This window comes from Lagopus leucura, unplaced genomic scaffold (genome assembly GCF_019238085.1).
Source record: "Lagopus leucura isolate 7727_CA_CO unplaced genomic scaffold, USGS_WTPT01 Super-Scaffold_100002, whole genome shotgun sequence".
NCBI lineage: Eukaryota > Metazoa > Chordata > Aves > Galliformes > Phasianidae > Lagopus > Lagopus leucura.
Window position 1 is genome coordinate 3,766,603 of NW_024962263.1, and position 18,965 is coordinate 3,785,567.

Here is an 18,965-nt window from a genome sequence, read left to right on the forward strand (position 1 = left end):
GCTAAATCCCCATTCATGGGACAGTAGGTTCACAATTTTAAAGCTCAATAGCCACTAATTATAGGCCTAGCCTTATGCTAGAAAATGATTCTTGACCACCAGGTTTAATGGTCTGACATTTACAATAATGTTGAACACAATTGTGCCGTAATGCTTTTCCCCTTCATTTCTGCCCGAACTAAGATAGGCTGAATACAGCCTTTTGCACAGCACTACTAATTATGATGAAGTAGGATTTTTTTTTTTGAAGAAAGGCAGAAAAAAAGAGATAGGGAAAGAAAAATTATACTGTCAATACCACCACTCCCCAAGTCTGCAGGGGTCTTCTGCCTTCTTCTCCTCTATGGGAATTGCCATAATGGCAATCCTTGTCCTATGCTTGCAAAGAGTTAACAAACGCAACACTCAGCCATGGCACTTAGCATTAGTAGAACAGAGAGGCTGAACTAAGCTCTGGTTGACCAGCATCTCTACAGCAGTGTTATCTCATATGCCATGCATTAAAGCACTTCTTAGTTCCCTACAAACAATGGGCTTAAAAGGCAGAGCAGGAGATCTGTTCGATCTGCTCCTTGAGTGCAACTTAAGACATGCAGCTGAAGGCAGGCAGTTTGTGACCACAGGAGTAACTCAGGTATCCAGAAAGTCAATACTCGTGTGTTGTTATTCTCGCATACATCACATTTGCTGATCCAACACTTGTTTCCACAGAAACTGGATCAGAGGAGCTGCCAGCATCCAGAGCTCCTCATGGAGCCTGGCTGCACGGCTCACCACCTTCAACAAGCAAAAAGAGATCTCAAACCTTTTCTTTAATTAACAAATAAGAATTCACTTCTGCTCACTTCAATAATTCACTTCAGGGCAGCAGAAGTAGCCATCGTTTCAGCTCTGCTGCACGCAATCTAACTGCAGCCCTTGGAGATGGACTGTTCAGTGATGAAGAAAAAGGTGCTTGCCTTCACAGCATGGCTTCTCTCTACGGCCTTTGAAAAGTCATGGAAATCAGCAGAGATCCCTTATGTCTAGAGAAATGCAGAAGTGCCATCCAGAGGACCCTACACTGGGTGGAGTGACAGAGCAACAGAAATCTCACCAAATTCAGGATGGATAGATGCACAGCCCTGCACCCTTGCAGCTATACAGGCTGGGACAAGGTTGGGTGGGGAGCAGCCCTGTGGGAAGACTCTGGGTGTCCTGGTGGGCCACAAGTTGAGCAAAAGATAACAGTGGGCTCTGGAAGCAAAGAAGACCAACAACATTCTGGGCTGGATGAGCCAGAGCACAGAAAAGGGAAGTAATTATCCCCTTCTACTCAGCACCCAATCTTAGCCCACCTCGTGTCCCTCCAACCCAAGACAGATATCAAAAAGCAAGTCAGTGGAGGGCTGCCAAGATGGCTGAGAGCTGGAGCACTATGAGAAGCTGAGGGATCAGTGCTTGTTCAGCCAGGAGGCAGGACAGCTTCAGGGCTCCAACAGCAGGCCCTGTGCCTACAAGATGACTATAAGTCAAGCTCTTCACAGCAGCTTTTAAAAATTTCACATGTTCAAAATCTGCGCAAGATAAAACAAATAGTGACATCAAGCAATCCAATTCTAGAGAATCCAGCCCACCAGGAAATCTCAGTATCATCAGGTCACACGAAAAAAAACCTTCTAGAGAATAAATATACGGATGAGCAACCTCTAGTAGATCTTGCCAGCCCTACAGACAACTCTTCATATAGGCTCAATAAACCATCATTCTTTCTCTTTCTTACCTCATTCAGCAAATGTATGCTATTATATACAAAAATTTATATACAAATAAAAGTACACCTTAATACCATAGTATTTTCTTTGATCTTCCAATGAAAACAGAATTTAAAACTCATGCTATTTCGGCTTTGTTTTAAAAAGCTTAGGAACTCATACGGGACTTTGAATCCAAGAATCATTCAGCTGATGACACTGAGAGTTGTATTAGACTTGTAATTATTCCCTTATGAGTTCTGCTGTCTGTCTGAGAAAGAAGCGTATTCATTTACATCCTCAATAGAGATTTATTCTGGTGAAAAAATGAAATGGTTGAAGACAGCAAGAACTTAGTTTTGCTGTGTATCTGTTAGGAAAAAAAGTGTCAGTAACAAACAGTGTCTCTGCCAGTCAATAGAAGCTGTATTCTCTATTTACATCTAATGGCAGTTTACTTGAGATCCTTAGTATAAATCCTATCTCTACAGTTCCTGCTTGCTAGCCACTGCTTAAAGCTGTAACACATTAACATGCAAATGCTTGACAGTTATTGGGTTTAAGTACATGTGCATATTTATAAACAACCATTTTATACTACACCACCATTTAAGGAAACTGTTTAAACGGACTAAATCTAAAGACTAACTTGTATCAGTTGAAAATACATTGCCAGCTTATTCTCTCCCTTTTTATTTGTGAACTGTCATAATACCGTTCGTACAGGTACGTAAAAAAATCTAAAGCTGGGTAAAGTTCTTATTTGTTATATACAAATATGTTCTTATTTGTTCTTAACCTTTTTTTTTCTTTTTCTTTTTCTTTTTTTTTTTTCCACTGAAAAGGCAGAAAGAATACAAAGAATGAACAATGCTTTAGAGTTCAAGACAAACTTACGGCAACGGGAAGAAAAAAACCAACAATGATTAAACCAATTTTAAGTAGAAATCTGTAATATATTCTAATATGAAATCTGCATGTTTTCAAAACAAAGACTACAGAAGTGCCAGGAAGACAATGTACAAGACTAAAAGTTTCCCAAAACTAGATATTTGATTTCTTTGATAACAACACTAATTCTGCATCCTGCAGAAAACGGCTTCCATTTATTCTTCAATATCATATCCTACAAAGCACATACCAAAATAGCATAGGTACTTGTAATTCTTGCAACATGTTATATCCAAAGCATCTGGAATTCTTAGCAAGGAATATCATGGGCCATTCATTTAAATTTCTCCAAAACTGTCATGGAAAATATCATGTAAACAAATATATTTACATATATACTTACATTTCTTTAAATTCAAAGGACAAAAAGATGCCAAAAGCAAAAGGATTCAAAGAATTATTACTAATGAATAAATGACCACATTTTGTAGAACCTGTTTTAAAAATCTGCTCGAAGGCCAGTAGCAGAGCACATCAATGAAGAAAAGAATGGGATTGGCTGAATCAATTTAAAGTGTAGTTAACATGATTGGACTTAATCGTTCTAGATAAGCAGAGTTATTTCTGATTCCCACCCTTTCCTCTTTAAGGAAGCAGAGAAGTTGTATATAATTCCTCAACTATAACTTCAGATGCAGTATTTTTCAGCTGTGGTAGGTGGGAAGCAACATCACCTACCAATTCACCTAGAAAACAGTGGTTTACTTCAGCTTCATGCGATTCTGTTCAGCTCAAAAGTGATTTATATGTTACACACATATTCAGCATTGTTCCTGAAAGCCTTAGTAATTTTCAGCAGTGTTCCACAGGTACCAACTTAAGATGAAGTAGCAGCTAGCAAGCCATCAAGTATCAAAGGGACATATGGGGGCAGCTTGTGCATGTGAACTATACAGCTTGGATTATTTCATTGCAGACAAAACATGAGCATGAACTATATTTGTACTTGTAAAGAAAATAAGGGGCTGTAAGCCAATTTTTTTCTTCTGTTGAGACATAATAGAAAAATATTCCTGTTGTACAGATTACATTTTAAAGTTTGATGCCTTTTCTGTTTACTGGCACACAATCCACAAAAACAATTTTAAGAATAGCGGTGATGAGGAGAAACTGAAATATCTGAAATGTTAGCACAGTATCCTAATGTATTATATAAATATCACATTAAAATACAGAAGCACAATTACTGCAAACTTCATTTTGGTCAAATTTGGCTTTATATATAGTTACATGAGAGTCAAGTATGTTCTTGTCTCTCTTTGGACTTTTATAAGACACATCAAAGGAAGGAGCAGAAAAGTCCTGGGAGAGAGAATATATGTCATAACAACAACCATTAGCCCACAAGAAAAGAAATTACCTTACTAGGTCAAAATACAACCATTTGAGAAACTGACACTAAGAATTCATAGCAAGTTTTAAGTTAAGAAGACGTGCAATAATACAAAAAAAAAAAAATGTCAGGTCCAAACAAAATTCTAGTCTGCGCTCATGAAAAGCAAAGTGTTTTTCATGCACGAGCTAAGTTTGACTGTGAGTATCCCATTCTAAGTGTAGGAAATGCAGCAGTAAAAAAATAAATACTAGCACCATGCAAACACCAAAATTCTTTCTGACATACATGACACTGCAGCTCTATTGCACGATAATGCCAGTTGTAGTTCACATTACGTACCTTGATAATTCACAGGGTATATGAAAAAAAGTGAAGATAAGATTGTTTCAGGAAAAATGTCTACACTGTCTTTCCCTGTACTTAGCCACTCATTTCCTGTCCTCCAGCTAAACTAAATGAACGTATATGTGAACACAGCCAGGACTACATTATTCCATTGTCACTGCCTAAAATTTGCAGCCATCAGAGCAGCAAATCTTGAAGGTAGCATTTTCAAAATTCCCAAAACATTTCAGCTTTTAAGACCTCCTTCAGAACCATGATGTGCTCAGAAACATTTGTCTCAGAGGGATTAAGCAAAGGAGCTTTCACTGACTGTACAAAATATTGGTTCCTAAGGTCTTTAATCAATTCATAATTTTTGAAAGGTTTACCTCAAGTCTTCAAGATTTTCTTGTAGTTCTTCCCATAGAACAAAATCAAAGAGACTAATTCAATTGAACATCGAAAGACGGTAACAGAAAATGGTTCTTCTTTCTTTGTTTTTTTTAAGATAGGTCAGTTCATACTTCATAAATAAACAGAGGTCATCTTCATGTTTCTTAGTTATCCTGTGTACCACTTTAGCACAATTTTCAGGCATTATCTCATTGAGAATAACAAAGCTGGTAACTACACACCATAGTGGAGATGCTGTACTGATGATAACTCATTATTTGGACAATTTAACTATGTGACAACTTACTGCTCAGATAAGAAAGAGAACTGATTCTTGAATAGCTCATTCATGATGCTTATGTTAGGTCCTGAACAGGTGAAATAGTGTGCACGTAAGATTTACTACAATCATGAGCAGTCACAACTTCACATAAATGATGAACATATAAACATGAGATCAAGAGAATGTTTTGGTGGATACACTACCATGTCACTGAGATCATTACTCAGTTTATTCTGTCATATCTTTACTTGCTGTAGAATAATACATAATACTTGCTGTCATGTCTTCTACTGCTGTAGAATAATTTCAGTTTTCTTTCTGCTACTGGTCGCCCTACAAAAGTTTATATAAGGCACATGCAGATGAATTACAGAAGGCAGGTAAGAACAGAGGCATATCCATAAACCCTTGCATGTGGACAGACAGCTCAGTAGTGAGCATGTTCAAGCCAGGTTCAAAGCACAGCCTCACTTCCTTCTATCCCATTCCATCTCAACTGATGGTTGTAGCTGCCATACTCTTCCTGGGACAACACAGCTGACTACTGTCCACTACACATGGAACATTTTTAACATGCTAACAACATGCTACTTTGAAAAAAGTAACTAAGTCAGGGTGTTAATGCAATTTCTCAGCCTCGCACAAAATCAGTACTTAAATAATCTAAGCAGCATATCCAACAACTAAGCAGGCCAGATATTTTTAGCTCCATTTCCAGCAAAATTAAACTGTTTAGGCTGAAATTTTCCTTTCATATAAACATGAACTTTAGTTTTCGCAAACAAATGAATTGAAGAGGATGCTGTATTAAATCCTAATGGCTTTTCTCTTGGGAAGTTTTAGATCATACTTGCTCTGGAGCAGGAACTGGCAACGTATCAATGAAAGGAGTCATGAACACACCCTCTTGTTTAGTTAGAATTTTCCCAGATTTCTTTAGCCAACAGAAAATAAAATTCTGCACACACACCTTGTAAAAATAACTTAAATTTCAATATCTATACTCCCTAAATCTGCATGGTTTCTTTTGCAGTCACAACTAAAATGCCATTGTTACATCTGTGTTCCACAGCTGGCCAATTACCACAGAGAACTGCAGGAAAAAATAATTATTTTGCCCTCATATCAGGGCTGGAACAGCATTCAGTAACCGAAATTTGCTCATATACCAAATAAAGAGAAAACAAAACATCAGGTAACTTGTCAATTTAAAGAGTTCTTTCCATTTGAAGGGGGGGAGAGGGGGGAAGAGGTGAGGCAGAGAAACAACAGAGAAAATATTCAAGTCTACAATTAAATCTGTAACATAACGCATACCTGAAAGGTACCAACTGGGGCCAGCATTGATTCTAGCATCCAATTTTTCAGTGTTTCATTTTACAATTTAATAACATTCTTTTAACATACCCTTTTCATGTCTAATCTATATTACAGCACAATGGGCCCAAGATGATTTTTGAACAAAGTTGGAACTTTTCCAAGCAAAAAGGAAAGGCTTTCTTTAAACTCTGATCCCAGCTGTTTGATGGGATCTAAGCAGGTGAGCAGCTGAACCCACGCAATCTAGCACAAAACCAGAAGTCCTTCTGCAGGGTGCATGGTACAGGTTATGGGAGCTACAGGAGCAGGTGCTGAATACAGAGATTCACATTTGGGTTTAAATCACTCTCCTAAATTTTGTCCTTGAATCACATGAAGATATTTACTTCTGTACTCAAAGAGAATATTAAAATAAGGGAAAGGATCCCCTTCTATGAGGAAGTATTTATTCTCAAAGCATTATTAGCTGCATATTGTTTTCTAGCAAAATCAGGAGTGATAAAAACAAGTTTCTTCAGAAAGAGTTACACCTTCCCCCAAACTGCAGATGGTTGTGAGGTCTAAGACAAGAAGCATCAGAATAGCTTAACAATTTATTTATTTATTAAAGTCTCTACATGTCTCATGCATCAGACAGGCATGAGCATTATGTACATCCAGCTGGGGATAAAGACCAGAAATTTAAAGAAGCTGTTTGTGATTTCAGATGGGATGTGGCACACAGATGAAAGAGCAAATATTTTTTCCCCTTGGTTTAATGCTAGCACTGGATTCCTAAATTAAGCTCAGCAGGAAACAAACATCCACCACAGATTTCAAAAGATATCTCACATCTTTGTATTAAACCGTGTTATTTTAAAAATCCCAAATGCTGCATGTCTGAATTTTATTAAGTCCAGAGCCAACATAAGAAGTGCTATTTGATTTATTCCAAAAGAATGCAGAAAATACGAGTGGACAATGGGATGTAAATTGCAGGAAGCCAAAGTAAAATTGAAGAGTAGGAGATAATGTGCCTGATGTTATTATCTGTAAGAACACTGAGGCAGCAAGGCTTTGAAAAATTACTCTGATGACCTTGAGAGCTTGCTGAGACTGAAGAACAACCAAGTTAGCATATTTCCAGCAGGGGTGGAAGGAGGACAGCCTGGATTTTATTTTTCCAGATGGACTGGGAGATGTTTCTGATAAGCAGTTCTGATTTCTTTCTACACCAAATAGCTACTTCCTGTGCTCCCGTGAGGAACAAAATTAGTCAGGCATGGTTGTGCACATTCCTCACTCATTTCACATGTGATTCTTAGCAGAAAGAAAATTTGAAATTCATACAAAAATTCATTTAAAATGTCCCATCCTGAAAATATTTGTTTCTTCATACACTGTGCTTCTATTTTGGAGACTGCAGATATTATTCCTTCTTTCCCACCGACTTTGATGATGTTTTAGGACTGAAACACGAGTAGACCGTTCCCATGAGATAAAAGACTTCACTGCAAAGGACACTTACTTAGAAGATTAAAACAAAAACAAAAAACTCTTGGAGTATGAGATGCAGCAATTAATTTATTGAAAGAATCACTCTCTTCAAGGGCTTTCGACTTCAATAGTGTAAATAATTCTCTGCTTTTATCAGCAATATGGAGATGGAAATAAAATCTGGAAGTTTTCACTCATCAGCTGATGAAAATTGTAACAGTGTAATTCCAAACAGTCTAGCAGTATAATTACAGACAGAAAAATAGCTCCAAGTTCTTCTGTAAACAGTATCAGTAGTAAAACTGAAGTTTCCTTCCATTTTTATGGCTGGTTATTATTCCTGGCCACCTTAACATTCCCATGTCTCCCCAGTGATCTTGTTTCAAAGAGGCTGGGCACAGGCACAGCCCCTGCTCTGGAAAATCCTGAGCTGTCAAGCTCCCAGATCAAACAGAAGAGAGGCCTGGTAAACTCATGTGACCCTCAGAAAGGTCTGATTTATCTTCTTCCTTAAGACAGTCACTTATTTTATCACAGTTTTAGGGCTTCCTCTTACAGCTGCGCCCAACTATCCAGTAGCTAGCCAAGACCATTAAATATTAGAGTGAAGAGATGAAGAGCAAGAGGAAAGCAAGCAAAAGTCTTGTTCTCATTGGAAAGCAGGCTAAAGACACATCTCAGAAGTGCCATTGACAGCAGGCAGAATTTTGCAAGTGTGGGTGAACTTTCTTACACTCTTGGATCAGCAGAGTGGAAAAGAGACATTTGCTTTCTGTTCCTGATATTACTGTTGCATGTAGTACAAGCCAAACTGATTTATATTTCCATTCATACATGCCTAAGACAAGTACATAGTAGCTTACAGGCACCTTCCACATTGTAATCAAGATGATTTCACTACTTATAATACACTTTGAGATCCCTGGGTAAAAATGCAAAGAACTCCAAGTCTGTAGTTTATAACTCAGGTCTTTACTTGCATCAGAAGAGAAAGGTGCATGCACTGCTTCAGGCCTTCTGTCTCTAAGGTCCAGATATCATCAAAGAATTGCAGAATCACAGAATCATTACAGTTGGAACAGATCACACAGATCATCTCGACCAACCATCAACCTATCACCTGTGCCCACTAAACCACGTCTCTCATTGCCACAGCTATCCTCTTCTTGAAAACCTTCACAAATGGTGACTCCACCACCTTGGGCAGCCTGTTCCAATACTTCACCACTCTTTTGAGAAGTTTTTCCTGCTATCCAACTTGAACCTCCCTGGCTCAACTTGTGGACATTACCTCCTATCAGTAGGTACTGGGAAAATAGGCCAACATCTACCTGGCTACAACTTCCTTTCAGGTAGCTCTGGAGAGCAATGAGGTCTCCCAAGCCTCCTCTTCCCTAGACTAAATATTAATCCCAGTTTTCTCAGACACTCTTCATAAAGACTTGTGTTTCAGACCCTGTATCAGCTTTGTTGCCCTTCTTTGGACGTACTCCAAGGCCTTGGTGTCTTTCTTGTAGTGAGGGGCCCAAAATAGAATACTGTACTTGAGGTGCAGCCTCACCAAGGATGAGTAGAGAGGGACGATCACCTCCCTAGGGCTGCTGACTACACTATTCTGATACAAGCCAGGATGCCATTGGCCTTCTTGGCCACCTGAGCACACTGCTGGCTCATATTCAGCTGCCTGTCAACTTGCATCCTTTTCCTCCACTCAGACTACCAGCTACTCTGCCCCAAGCCTGTAGCTATGCATGGGCTTGTTGAGACCAAAATGTAGGACTCAGCAGTTGGTCTGTTAAAGCTCATACTACAGGCACAAGTTGTTTCAAATACCCTCACACTTCTTGCTCTAACTTTGAACTCCACCCTTGGCTGTGAGATTGATGAAGTATTGGACTCACTGTGAACTGGCTTGAATAAAAAGTTCAAAGGGTCAAAGTAAGTAGGGACTACATCTGGCTAGTGGTCAGCCATCATTGGTATTCCCCAGTGATCACTCAGTTATATTACCAGTCCCGTTCAACACTTTTATCAGTGATCTCTATACATGAGTGGAACACAACCTAAACAAATTTGCTGATTATGCTCATCAGCAAAGGTAGAAGCATCTGGATATGTGGGAGCACCGAGCCATCAGCAGTGACATTCCTTTTCAACAAAGGAAAATGCTGGGCACTGCACCTGGAATGGAGCAGTGCCAGACACACACACAGACTGGGAGATAAGTGGCTGGAGAGCAGCTCAGCAGATAAGGTTTTGGGAGTGCTGGTCAAAAGCAGGCTCAGCAAGAGTCAGTAGCATGTCTGGTCACCAACAGCAGGATGAGAACACAGCATAATGTGTGCCAGGGAAAGGTCAGACTGAGCACTGGAGAACATTTCTGTACCATGAAGGTACAGAAGGAACGGACTTCCTAGTGGGGTGGTCGATGTTCCGTGCCTGTGTTTAAGAAGCATAAGGATAACACTTTTAATGATAGTGCTTTAACCTTGTATGAGCCCCAGAGCAGTCCAGTAGTTCGCCTTAAGGATCTCTGTAGGTCCCTTACAACTCAGCTATTTATTCTATTCTAACTCTGATTTCAAATTACTTAGGGTCCTAAGAAAATGCTGAAAGAGGAAGAAGTAAATATCAGCATCTAACAACCATCCCTAATAATCTGGAATAGTTTGGTGCACCTTTTGGAAAGAGGTATCCATGATTTTTAAGTTTGTATTGATGCAGAATAGAACAGATTACCTACTCTGATGTAGAAAATAACAGAAGTGTGATTACTGATCTTTGCCAGCTTTGGAATCCGGGAAGGAAATTCTCCCTCTTCCAAAATATTTCTCTGCTTCCTTTTGTACTTAAGGGTCCTATTTCTCCATAGTTCTAAAATGCAGATGTGTCCTTTTGTACTGGATCCATTATTTCCTTCCAATCACTTGACTGTTCTAGCAGAGCTTTTCATTAAAATTTGCCTTCATACTCTTAAGTACCAGTGTTTTTTTATATTGTTCCAGAAGTCTCAAACAGATTTGTTTGCTTTAAAAACAAAACCAAACCACGTTTGAAAACAATAGTATGCCATAGCTGCTATTTATCATGCTTTACAGCAATATCAAATCAACAGGAGCTGTGCTTGCCTCTAGGATATAATTGATCAGTTACCTTGCACAGAAATTGTTAAGTCAAAGAAGAAAAGAACATTGAGAGTGCTAAAGCACAAATGTCCAAGAACACTCTGCTCTTGTGAGTTTCATGAAGTCTTGTACAATAGTGATTCAAAATTCAGGAATTGCATACAAAACTAAAACATTCTTAAAGCATATATCTCCATTATCTACACGAGTAGATCATTCCAAATTGTTTTAAATATGCATGCAGCTTCCATTGACATTATCTAAGTAGAAAAGATATTTTTAAATATGAAATGAATACAGTTACAAATTTCACTAGGAATGGCAATAAATTAATTAGGGGGTAGCAATCTCAAGACAAAGCTACAAAACAGTCTGCACCTGAATGTGACAGTAACAATTGTCCCAAAGATATTTTTATGTGGTCAAACTCCAATATTTCTGAAATTCTAGACCTTAAGATGCTTTTTCCCAATTATGGAATATTAATTAAATGCCTTTTTACTGGTCATGATCTCTCAATGAAGGGCTTTATGAAAGTGCCCTGTGAATATCAAGTGACAACCTGATCAAATTTTGGACTCATCACCACCATACTGACTGACTACATCTTGTTAAATATGTGCATTCAAAATCTGGAAACAGAATTTCATCATAAATAAACACAAAATTGCTCTGACACAATTTTGTTAAATTGGAACAACAGCTCTTTTCCTCTCTTTTATTTAAAAAACACAAAACTCATCTTTAGTGACCGAAATGCCTTGTTTCACTCTCTGATTTCAAGCATCGTTTTCAGAGAAAGAGATGAAGCTCTCAACTTTAAAATATAAATTGCCACTTTGCAAAGACTACTTCAGTTAAATGGACTTAAAAATGGCAGATGTAAATCATGGCTGTTTTCATGGAAATGCTGGTTTATCTTTAATGCTGCACTGTCGGTAAGTAGCCTTACTGTAAACGGACACAGTAAAATGCAAGAACATAGCTATAATTACTTCAGTGTATTCAGTGTTTTAAATTGATCAAATTATGTGCATTGATTTTTAAAAATTCACCTTAAGAAGTAGGGAAGGAATGTATAAGAAAAAATAAACATCACTTCCATCTTCATAGTGGAATTGATTATATGTTATAGATGGGTTATGCTCTAGGACTATAAAAAATTACAGGTGACTTTGGTTATTAGAGAAGCTATCAGTCAGTCTGGATTATTGACATATTTTTGTGTCGTGGAGCTTCAAATATCTCTCTGTTTTCTTTTTTCAGCCTCAAAATCAGAGCATTCAGAGTTATCTGAAGGAAGGTCACAAGGTTGAAAACAGGAACAAGCTATTCCTGTACCTGTGATTCTATCGCAAAGGATTTCTTGTCATCCAGCAGAAAAGTTTAGCTCTCCTCTTCTATTAGTTTTTCTTAAGAACAATTATTATCAAGAGATAAAATTCAATCTAAAAATTCAGAAACTGTTCTGCAATGATCAGAGATTATTTTATACTCTTCTTTTAATGACTAAGCACAATTAGCAAAAGGATTCATGGCAAGACAGGAAATTCTGAGAACAGAAGTGAGGGTCTATCAGGAGACCTGCAGACTAAATTAAAGCAATTTAAAAAGAGTGACACACTTCATCTTCAACCCAAGTACATATCATAACTAATACCAAAGGTGGCTTAGATAAAGAAAGAAAAAACAACCTATCAACATTATCATTTCCGGTGAGACAATACTCTATCCTTAAGACATGACTATGGTCTTTCCACATGATTCCCATCTCCTTCAATACTCTGAATGGACAGTGATAATTGAACAAGGAATTATTAATTATTTGGCCTTACTTTTATAATTCAGTATGAAAGTCTTGTTTACTGCATACAGAGCCTGAATTGAACAATGAATTATTCATTTGCTTATGGGTTTTCTTACAGTGCTCATCACAGCAATACCAGAAGGCATTGCAAATACTATATGATTCATTTTCACATCATCTTTATGAGATGAAGTCAAAGATATGATTGTATACCTGTTATGTTACAGAAGGGGACCATGACACAGAGATATTAAAGCTTCTCATAAATACAAATGTACAAACAGAGATTTGTCAGACCAAGTCTCTTCAAAATACTTACATTTCTCACACCAGTCAAGATAGCTTCAGTAGCAGACATAGATCATAACCCAGGTCACAAAGCAAGCCCCTGAAAAAGGAGGAATAGAATCAGGATCCCCTAAAAGCATTCTGTTTTTAAACTACACTGCACATACTACGTGATGAGACAAATATGATTAAGGAAAGTGAACAAGCAGTTACATTGCACCACTATAAAAGAAGGTAAACAGCAAAAACCCAAATACAGCCAAAGAGACACTTAAGCACAATAAGGATTCATGCCACACTGCTTTCAGAGAATGCCACTTTTGCAATCTTCACCACAAGAACATAGCTAAGATTGCTCAGCTTCTGTTTCTCTCATCTCCCTCAGCCAGATGAGCTGCTGTGGCAACAGGAAGAGGGAACACCATCATGTGCTCATTTCAGACATCAATCAAAGTGGGAAGAATCTCAGAAGCTCCAAAGGGGAAAAAGTAAAGTGACAATAAATGGCAGAATGGATAAATGCTCCAGAGCACTGCCCAGAGAGGCTGTGGATGGCCCGTCCCTGGAAGCATTCAAGGCCAGGCTGGATGGGGCTTTGAGCAACCTGGTCTAGAGGGAGGTATCCCTGCCTGTAGCAGGGGGTTGGAACTAGGTGATCTTAAAGGTTCCTTCCAGCACAAATCATCCTACGATTCCAGGCTTCAGCCTCAACATAGGGCCAGAAGCAAGCCAAGAGAATACACCAACATAGATTAAAAAGACTTGGAACTGGGTAATTTTAAGCAATAGGGACCACCTTTAATCTTTCCCTGTTAGATGTAATTCACCCAAATACACCTAAAATCATTACAAATAAATCAAAATGTCTCCATCATAAAACTACATGTTTATACAGTTTCTATTATGACAATTTCTTCCACAATTTGACCCTTTCCCAGTGTCTAAAAACTGACAAAACTGTGCATGCAGCCTGTCTGGCATCTAACTCAGTCTACTGATAAAAAATGACTGCCTTAAGACAGGATTTAGCTTTCTTAACTACAAGCAAAAACAGATCCAAACTGTGTTAAACTTTCCTAAGGAGCAGTCATGAAGGCAGTACTGCCTTGGTGGAAAAAGTCCTTTCAGAATTACTCTACTATGAAACCAGAAGGCTTTCTGCTTCAATTCCAGTATTCACAGTATTTCCATGAGAAACACAGATTAATATAGCTTTACCATATGCAGGTCAGCACATACGTTATGTTCGGCAGCTGTAACCAAACAGGCTGCTCCTCATAGCCAAACACTGATCTATTTTTTTGGAAGTGACCCAGAATATGTTTCCAGTTCTGCAAGAGGACTCTTAAATGCCATGAACATGTTATTGTAAGATTCATTTGCAACGCCATCAAAATTCTGACTCTGTCGCCGCAACTCATTTCCAATTGATAGAGCAAGGAAATACAGGTCGGTCCCACACTGACTTATGCAGTATTTTATTCCTTAGCACCAGTTTTTCCTCACTGCTTTCCAGAAAGTCTGGAAAGCCTCCTCCAAATTCAGTAAAGCTCCTGTATTCCTTGCAAATCCAGACGCTCTTTTCATCTTCACAGGGCTCCCCACATCCATTGATCTGACTAATAGAGTTCATCAGTAACAGCAGCAGCATGGCAAAGCTCAGTCTTCCTTCCTTATCATTATCCCCCAACCACAAGGTGCAACTGCACCTTCCCTCTCAATTCTTTACTACGTCTTCTGCCTACACACAGGACAAAAACGTCTCCTGCCAGACCCTGATTTGGGTCACACCATCCATACATCTGCTGGTAGTCGGCTACGAGACAAACACTCCAGACAGTCTCAAGAGCCTACCTCAAATGGTCACAAAAATAGTCTCCTACTTTTATTTGCTATAATTTGCTTGACTTGGGTGCTCCATTTTCTAACAGCCACTGGATTTAAAGAAGCTGGGTTTGAAGGACTGCTTGCCGTGGAGTTTATAGGCCTGATGCCAAAGCTGTGTGAAGGGAAAACACCTTTACTATCTTGAGCTCAGGACTTGGGCTCATGTATGAATCTCCACAGTTCTTATCACTCACAGTAGCTATGTTTTCATATGTAATTTTCTTCCCTGTTTCTCTTATAAGTTACACTAAGCCAAAAAACACTTTGGCTTTACTAGATTAGAAAGAAGAAGAAAAAAAAAAGTATTTGGCTGGGGAAACAAACTTATCTCAAAAATTCAGGTCAGCCTCTCCTGAACAGAACACACCAATCTGAGCCCCTTGCATGCTTTAGCCTTGTTAGCAGACCTAGGGAATATTTCTAACACTACTGACTTTGTACATTTGTTTCAGGAGCAGAGTAAAAATGCCATGCGCTGTCAGTAAAGAAGGAAGAAACCCAAACCTAAGGATCTCTCCCCCCAACCTTAGAAGGGCAATGTGGAAACTGCAGCAGCAAAACTCACAGGCTTTACGAGAAGACTTAAAATCCCCTAGACAAAGCCTACACTTAGCCTGAGAGAGAAGAGGAAGGTGAAGCAGTTTAACCTTCAGTGGGCAAGCTGAGAACCAGGAGGTATTTCTCGTCGATGGCACAGTCAGAAAACACATTAGCAAATACCCGTATCTGTGTATGAAACACCAGCTAGTTTAGTACAATCAGAGACAAACTTGGCAGCACTTGATAGCTATAAGTCAACATAAAAAATCTTTCATAATTATGCTAAAAATCTTCATTTACCATCACTTTGTGTTGACCTGCATCAGATAAAAGAAGACTGCTAAAATTCAAATAACTGGTAGGTGTGAAAATTTACTATTTTGTAAACATTGAATACAACTTAATTGATCTACTGTGCACAAGCATTCAGCATTGAAAAATCATTTCCTAGCATACTCTTACCTTGACAGCAGCACTTGCCCCATTAAAAACGTACATACATATTCTTTTCAATATAAGTTATATACGTCCGATTTTTAGACTGTACATACCATTATATAATGCAATTTAACATGTTTTTGGGGGGACAGACAGCAAAACTGGTAAGAAATAAAGGATCTTTTCTTTGCATCTACTTCAATTTTAAAGGCTTTTTTTGGGAATTAAAAAAAAAGCTATATTATTTTCTATTTTTTCGTTTTGATTTATCCATAAGAAAACAATTTCGTCACTGGGCTATTAAATGAAATGTTATAGGCAGTTAAGAAGATTATATTTCAAGATTTTTAATAAACTATTTTAAAAACTCTTAATATTCTATAACTACATGTCTTCATTTGTTGCTAATTTTGAATACAATAAATCTGAAATTGAATTTTACAATGGAGCGTAAGCTTAGGCCCCATGGCAATTAGGTTTGGAGAGCTGAGGAAACTTCACTATTCCCCTTCCAGCTGCTAGCAGATCACTGATGGCTCCCTCAAGGTGGATTCAGGAGCACCATCAACACACTACTAAAACGGCTGCAAAATCTGATACCCTCTTTTGCAGCCTATTTTCCTCAGGCCAAACTGCAGAGCTTACACATGGAAGAAGCTACGGCAAGGGAGATTTCAAGCTACGGCAGGGGAGATTCAGGCTGGACATGAGGAAGTATTACTTTTCAGAAAGGGTGGTCAGGCACTGGAATGGATGCCCAGGGAGGTGGTGGAATCACCGAGCCTGGGGGTGTTCAAGGAAAGACTGGATGTTGTGTTGAGGGACATGGTTTAGTAGGAGCTATTGGGAATAGGTGAACGGTTGGACTGGATGAGCTTTTAGGTATTTTCCAACCTTGGTGATTCTATGATTCTATGATTCTAAGGGCAGAAGAGAACTAAAAGGGAGACTTCTAGAAGTCTGCCTTGCATATAAAGTAAAATTCTAAGTGCAGTGAGTTGTCATTTTCACACAGTACAGAAATTGTATTTTACTATAAATCTTTTTCTAAAACTTAAAGTGCTCAGAATTAACTTTCCTTTCAATAAAACAAGGGTCTAAGGAATTCTTCTCCAGAAGTATCACAGGTACTACTCGATCTCAAGAGACTCTGGTCCCAGGCTTCTGCAGAACACTCCTTATGTTTTATTTTATTTTTCAAAGTGACTGATTAGAAAGAAGCTGGAGATGTGCCAGGTACACTATTCAAAACACCTTGAAACAAACTGTATTGCTCTCTATATTTGGAAACCATAAAATAAGATGCAAAACTGAAACCATATACTTACAAAATCTATGTTCGGGCCTCATTGTTTTCAAAGGAAAAAAACACAGATAAACTGCGAGGGTAGCATATGGTTTGGACATGAATGTGGTTTGCATCTGTTTCTGGTGAATTACTTCAAACTTTACCCAGAGTGGAGTTTCAGAGTCACAGAGACGTGGGTTAAATAAATGAGCCATGTTTTACAGCTCTGACCATGGCCACAGAGCTAAAAATCATCAAACCCAACCCACAGGTCTTTCAGCCTTGCAGCAGTGCTTTTCTGGGCTGCTCAGCATATGAGGCAGGAAGGCAGTCACTGAAGGAGATGGGTCTTTCCCTGCTTCTCATCAGTTTGCTGTTAGCCCAAATTCAGTCCCCTATGCTCACTGGGTCCCACTCCTCTTATTAGGAAAGCCCAGCTGATGACATAGACTTGCTAAGCTTATTGGTGTAACAGAGGCCAGGCTCACTCAGGCCTTTCTGAATGAACCTTTTACACCCATCAGTCACAATGAATTTCATGCATACATCTTTCAAAACTAGCAAGAACAATTCTTTGTGAAGAATTCTGCCCATTTTTCTAACATCAATGTAAAAACAAACAAACAAACAAAAAAAACCCACTTTTTTCTCAAAAAAGAAAGAAAAAAGGAAAATGAATCCATCTATTAAAGCATCATGAAGTTGAAAATGATAAAACTGTATCAGAGCAGATTTCCAGAATGTCATGCCCTAACTTTGCTTATTTCCCTTCACTTTAGCTAAGTTACAAGTAGCACTAATGAACACTCAGTAAAGGGCATGTTTGCTACCTAGTTCTACTATTAACTTGTGTTAAGGATTGTTACAAGGCTGTAACTTCGCACCTCCACAGCTTAATCTTCCATTTTTAGCATAAATAGAAGAGTAACTAAAAAATAACTGCAAAACAGAATCAAAATCATTATGATTATCTGTAAGAAAACAATGCCTTGAATCCGATTCACATATATCAACTTCTGTTTAAAAAAAAAAAAGAAAATCAGGTTATTAGAGATAGCTCAAAGTAAGAGCCAGCTATTTCTCAAATGATCACAGGGTTGTTTAGAGATGATAAATTTGAAACCTACTATGTAATCCTAAGTAAATTTTCTATCAGCTATGCAAGTAAAACCATTTGTATTCATCACAGCAGGAAAACCAAACAAACAAAAAAATGGGAAAACACACAAGTTCCCAATATTACATCAGCATTCTGGAAAGTTGACTAAAGAGTACTAGATTTCATTGATCTCCTTTTGATATCTCCTACATGATATCTACCTTCCTTTCAGAAGTGTACCAGGGACTAACTGTGGATGGTTTCAGCAACAACAAAAAGTGAATCATTGAAGAAACTATTCCCAGGTTTTTTTCATAGCTTCATAATGTGCAGTTTTTTGGAAAGACATCTAAACTCCCTTACCTATTTTACTTGTTTTGGGTTTCTTTTTCTTTCTGGCTTTTAAAAGAAAATTACTCACTTTTAGACTAGCATTTCTTATTGAAATCAACATTCTGCCTTGTTCAGAGGGAAGTTACTTTCGTCCTACAGTTTTCCCTCATGAACTCCCTCAGCTGAGTTACGAACAGTAGGTAATTTAAATAAGTCAAAAATGAGACAAAAAATAAAAATAAAAAGTTTCCTTCCTGCACACATCACTTCTGTTTGTTTCAAGTGCAAAAGCCAATGATCACAAGTTCAGAATATTTACACTGCAACTCAGTCCTCGTGGTCCA